Source organism: Xyrauchen texanus, chromosome 4 (assembly GCF_025860055.1).
Source record: "Xyrauchen texanus isolate HMW12.3.18 chromosome 4, RBS_HiC_50CHRs, whole genome shotgun sequence".
Taxonomy (NCBI): Eukaryota; Metazoa; Chordata; class Actinopteri; order Cypriniformes; family Catostomidae; genus Xyrauchen; species Xyrauchen texanus.
In genome coordinates this window covers 51,980,378-51,986,787 of record NC_068279.1, presented here as the reverse complement: position 1 = coordinate 51,986,787, position 6,410 = coordinate 51,980,378, and the positions used below count along the sequence as shown (strand labels likewise).

The following is a 6,410-nucleotide window of genomic DNA, read 5'->3' as shown; positions in this document are numbered from 1 at the left end:
CAACTTATTAAAATATCTTACTTTACTGCAACTATCTGTTTCTGATTCTTTATGATATTTATAGTGTGTGATTTATAAAATACCTTATATCCTACATCACATATTTTGATTTTGGACGTCTGGTCACTTTATACACTGCAAAAAATGATTTTCTTGACAAGTATTTTTGTCTTGTATTCCTGTCAAATTATCTAAACTTTCTTAAAACACGATTTATTTACTTGTCAAGCAAAATGGGATAAGATATTAAGTCTTGTTTTAAGATAAATCTGACTAAATTTAGTGAACTTTAGACTCAAAACAAGAAAAAAAATCTGCCAATGTGGTAAGCAAAATAAACTTAATTTAAAAGGAAAACAAGTTTATTTTGCTTATCCCATTGGCAGATTTTTTTTCTTGTTTTGAGTCTAAAGTTCACTAAATTTAGTTAGAGTTATCTTAAAACAAGACTTAATATCTTATCCCATTTTGCTTGACAAGTAAATAAATCGTGTTTTAAGAAAGTTTAGATAATTTGACAGGAATACAAGACAAAAATACTTGTCTAGAAAATCATTTTTTGCAGTGTATCTTATATCAGAATATTATATTACTGTTAAGCCTACTATGAATATTAAAATACGCCGAACCATGTGTCCTGTATCATAGCTACATGAATGACCTTTGCAGCAAAAAAACTCCGCGTGAAAATCAGTTCGGTATTCAGTGAGGTATGATTAATTAAATGCGCTGACAGTTCATTGCACCTGCCATACAGATTACAATGTGGAGCGGGTGACCGGTCTAAGATGGCGGCGCCGCGGCTCGTCCGCGCCAGTAGGCAGAATGATGACGTCTATGACTGGGAAAGCAGGAGAATGTATATGTAGGGAGGATGTTATAAGGCTTCCACCCTCTAGGTGGAGCTGTAATTTCTTTTGTTCCAAATTGTGTTACTGAGCCTTTCATTAGAGTGATGAAGCTGTTGGTATGCAACATATTTGTGTGCTCTTTATCTGAGTGCTAATCTAATTAATTTCTTTATCAATATTGCCCATCCATGTTCTACAGTACAATTGTTCACAGGTTAACATTTATGTAGAAAGGTAGATGTTGTTATTTGTGGCAGATGGGTGTCCAAATAAAATAAAAAAAATTGTACTTTGAGTAATTCCATGTGGCTGATTGCATTTCAGTATATCTAATCCTGTTTCTGAGACTCATTTAACAATTACATCTGTCTTTATTTTTGTATGTCAGACTATTTATCTTTGTTTGGTTTACTTTTATGTGTTTTAATAGTTTTGTGAACCATATTTAATTGTATATCATATCCAAATTACACTTTTATTTAAATTGTTTTATGGGGGGATTTTTTTTTATTTCTGCTGTTACAATTAACTAAGCAGATTTGTGTTCCCTCTGGGAAGCCTGCTGTTCCCCTTATGCCTGATGTAGAGAGAGGGAAAATAATAAAAGAGAGCTGCCCTGCTTCAAACACAGCAATGCCTGGTGTCCCGAGTAGTATGAAGCTGCAGACTCGGAGCCTGCATCTACAGTCCCGCACCCAGAGTCCCGCATTCTCAGACCCCTCGTTTTTCGAGACAGCGCCTCCTATCAAATCGGATCGGATAAACATGTGAAGAACTTAAGCTGAAACGTGAGTATCGTCAATTTTATTTAGCGAATCATTCGATTTCTTTTTTAATCAAACTACTTTATAGCTCATCGATACACCAACATAGTCCATTTAATATTTATAAAGATAGTTTGTAACAAAATTTGAGCCGTTAATGTATGTTTTTTCGCCTTTTTCGAGACATATCCAGCTGCAGACCCGCAGCACCACCAGTTTCAGAACCCCAGCGCCAGAACCTGAAGTGAGGGGCGGAGTTATTGACAATGAGACAAGCATGGCGGAGAGCATGGTGAGTTGTGTAACGTTGTCTAACGTTTTTGACATCATGTTGTGAAAAATTATCGCATATATTAAGTTCAGCGTTTATCTGCTAAATATTTAATTTGTGCATAACTTTATCATCTTAATGAAGCTTGAATATGTTGTCATACTTTATTGTATTAAAAAAAAAAATGTTCGATACATTTTTGCGTGTTGTAAATGAGCCTTGCGGTGACGTTTTGAAGACATCTTGTGAAGGTGTTAAAGTGTTTGTTCCACGTTCCTCTGTTATATGCATTGTTTGTGAGTTAATGTTACCTTATAGTTGAGTTTTTTTTTTTTACGTTGAGATTATTGTGTGGTGCTTTCATCTCTTGTAGAGACATTTCGAATGAATGAAGACCACAAGGAAAAGGCCTGCAACAATCTCCTGGAACAGTCAGAAGCTTCCAGAGAGCCCTTTCTATTTCATTTTGTGTTCAGGGATGACATGGAGTTATTTTAGCAAGAATGTAAGGACAAAATGGGCCTGAGAGTGAATTCCTCATTTGATACATTTTAAGTTTAATTTATACAGGATTGTCATGATAAAATGGGCCTAGGGGTGAATTGGTCATTTGTTGTATATATTTTTATTGTTTCTTTTAAAATTATGCTGAATTTTCTCTCTTTTTTAGTTTTTTGACATGTTTTATTTTACATAAAGAAAAATGCATGCTGCACATGTTCTTGTGAAATAAAGTATATTTTATATAAAATGCCCATAAGTTTCAAGCATTTTTTTTCACCATCATGATCAGGAAGAAATTCCCATAATACAACGAAACGGATAACTATATACAATTATATTACACAAGATCAATGTTTTAAAATGCTTATTGTACTGTACCTTAATGTATCATTATAACATAAGTATAAAGTATGATGTTTCGTTTGTAATAAAAGCAAAGTACTCTCCAAAACGTTAGGTGGCGCTACTCTGTTTCGAACGTAAGCTCCGCCCCTCACTTCAGGTTCTGGCGCTGGGGTTCTGAAACTGGTGGTGTAGCACTGATCTATATATATAGATCAGTGTGGTGTAGCCTACTCTCCAAAACGTTAGGTGGCGCTACTCATTTTAGAACGTAAGCTCCGCCCCTCACTTCAGGTTCTGGCGCTGGGGTTCTGAAACTGGTGGTGCTGCGGGTCTACAGCTGGATACTATTGCCTGGGTAAAATGCCCATAAGTTTCAAGCTTTTTTTTTCACCATCATGATCGGGAAGAAACTCTCATAATACAATGAAACGGATAACTATATACAATTATATTACACAAGATCAATGTTTTAAAATGCTTATTGTACTGTACCTTAATGTATCATTATAACATACGTATAAAGTATGATGTTTCGTTTGTAATAAAAGCAAAGTATTCTCCAAAACGTTAGGTGGCGCGACTCGGTTTCGAACGTAAGCTCCGCCCCTCACTTCAGGTTCTGGCGCTGGGGTTCTGAAACTGGTGGTGCTGCGGGTCTGCAGCTGGATACTATTGCCTTTTTCCCCCGAAAATATTTTGACAGCTAATACGTTAGCCTTTAACCTTGGACTTTTTGTAGACAAGCCATTGTAAAAATTATTATTGATTAAAATTAGTTGACTTTAAAGTAGACCAATTAAATACATTAAGTGTGTTAATATCAAAGAATGTCATCATTAATTATTTAATCAGATTTGCCGTTTGACCTTTTTTTAATTACCAGACCGTTTCTCCTAAAACTATAAATTGAATTAATTAATGCCTGAGTAATTATTTTACTTTATATAATTTATGTAGACTACTTAGATTAGTTCTTATAAAACGTAAGTATTAAAATGAATCAATATTAATTTAACTGTGAAGTTGTTGCCAGCCATTTACAACTTATACAATTGCCTAAAAATCAAATTTACTATGCCTTCACTATGTATTAACCAGTCTATGGTATTAACATGTGAGCTAGAATATGTCATTTGGCCTTTTGTTTGGGTTCCTTGTTTTAATTTGTATTGACTGAAATTTGACTGTATGGGCTCTGTGGGCTGGTCTTAAAATTTGAATTTGAGTTTGACTCTCTCTTTTTTTTTAAAGATGGTTATTACAATTCAAAGGGGGAATTCACTTCCAGAAATCCAGAAATGTCATAAATGCTGCAGTGATTTTCAATGCCCATTCTGTGACCCCATATATTTGAAACCCACAAAGTTGTCCAGAGTTCAAAAACATCTCAAGGGACACTTCAACAGAGCAGTGCAACATGAAGGTAACATTTGTAAACATCTTTTTTTTTGTTTGCTTTTTGAAAGGTCATAAGACTGTGTGTGACAGTGCAATCCTTTGCTGTTGTTTTCCAGGGTACACCATACATCGATGTGGTCGCCCCTGCCGAACCCAGCAACATTATCATTGCTTATTCTGTCAGTCAACAATTTTAAGAAAGCCAGATTTCATTACACATTTAGGTTCCTGCAAATGTAAGAGCGTTAAGAGAGCAAGTGCCACTGATGCCTGTAACATCACACCCACTGCTGTGGCAACTGCTGTTGCACAAGCTACTGCCATTGCTGTTCCAGCTACCACAGCCATCGCTGCCACCTCTGTGCCATCTATCATTGTGCCACCGACTGTTATGCCGCCCTTTTCTGCCATCTCTGTGCCGCCCACTGCTGCGCCTTCTACCACAGCCACTGCTGCCACCTCTGTGCCAACCAGCACTATGCCACCCACTGCTGCCACCTCTGTGCCAACCAGCACTATGCCACCCACTGCTGCCACCTCTGTGACAACCAGCACTATGCCACCTCTGTGCCACCCACTGCTGCCACCTCTGTGCCAACCAGCACTATGCCACCCACTGCTGCCACCTCTGTGCCAACCAGCACTATGCCACCCACTGCTGCCACCTCTGTGCCAACCAGCACTATGCCACCCACTGCTGCCACCTCAGTACCAACCAGCACTATGCCACCCACTGCTGCCACCTCTGTGCCACCCACTGCTGCCACCTCTGTGCCAACCAGCACTATGCCACCCACTGCTGCCACCTCAGTACCAACCAGCACTATGCCACCCACTGCTGGGTCATATTACTTGAATATTTTGTCAATACAACATTTTATTTAGCATGAGTAACAAAACACCCTTAATAACTCTCTTAAGAGACCATTTCATTTTTTTTCATTTTTGTTCCTTTAATTGCTCCTATAACTTTTTTTATTATTGTTTGCAAGCTATGGGCGCAGGTTTGCCTTCTGGACAGATGAGGCAAAATGCTTATTAGAGGCAAAAACACAACCTCTGTATAGGCTAAAATGAAGCGCCACACATGATGTCCCACAGCACGTCCAAGCAGTCCAAGATCGGACAAGAACCGAAGAAACACTGGTGGACTGCATTGTGACTTCAAAGGGAACAGAGCAGCATTTAGTGGTACTGAAATGGTCCTTTTTCACCATTTAAAGATTAGCATTCCTAAATGACTCACCCAGGGCTGTGATCAATGTCAACTTCAACATTGTCAATTGATTATCCAATATGCTATATTTTTAAAGGTTATGCCAATTATCCATTGATGGCTTGTGTATATATAAAACAACACTTTTTGTTTGCCCCGCAGGATGTTCTCAATGGGAAACCATCAAAGTGGTTCCCCCTAAAGCCACGTGTGCCAGTCTACATGGACAGTGAGCAGCAGTGTGCCATTCTTTTTCAACACCTCAAAGCTCTGCTGGATAATTCTAAAACTCAACTGAACTTCACAGATGAAGTGGAGTTCATTTGTAGTTTTCTTTTTCCTGAGGTAGGTCCGAACATGTTTGTCAATTGGATTGTTTCTATTATTGCCATATATGCAATGTTTTATATATTTATTTATATGGACAGGCCATCATTCATGGCCTATTTGAGATGCAGGCATTATCCTGGCAGGAAGCTGAGGTTTTCCTCCATGGCCCTACTTATCACCCTAGGTATGCTTGTAATTTGCATTTGCAAAATTATTATTACACAATATTTTTGACAATGGCATTCATCTTTTATTTTAGTGAAGTCGAGGAATTTGACAGAGCGATTGCAAAAAGAATGAAAAAAGAAGGAACATTCGCCTACCAGAAAATAATTATTTTACCTTATGCATTTACTTTACATTTTACATGACGCTTTTATCCAAAGCGACTTATAAAAGTTTTTTTTTAATGCAATTGAAGACGAAAAGTAAAGTCACTAATACAATTCTTTCTTCCTTTTTTCTTTGCTTTGTCCTGTTTACAGCAAGATGATGTTTAGGTGATTGTTAAATAAAGTACAGAATTGTTTATTATTGGTGTTTTGTCTATTCTTATTTGAGTTTTGCTTCGCATTAAAAATATCAAAAAACAGGTTTTGTAATGTTAGCATGGTATAATGTTAATTAGACCATTATAGGTTTAACTGAAAGAAAAATTGGAATTTTAATAAATAAAACATTGCAGCAATATAATATCACATAATATTTTTCAGAAGATAGTTCAATCTGTA

The 6,410-nt window shown here is 37.1% G+C and overlaps 1 long non-coding RNA gene across 1 annotated transcript; it reads left to right on the top strand.

Annotated features, from left to right (window-relative positions):
* Window positions 1-5,178: 5,178 nt before the first annotated feature.
* On the top strand, window positions 5,179-6,046 carry LOC127634485 (uncharacterized). The gene is made up of 4 exons (XR_007969349.1): window positions 5,179-5,324; window positions 5,512-5,694; window positions 5,778-5,863; window positions 5,939-6,046. It is a non-coding gene; the product is annotated as an uncharacterized LOC127634485 (long non-coding RNA).
* Window positions 6,047-6,410: the final 364 nt, after the last annotated feature.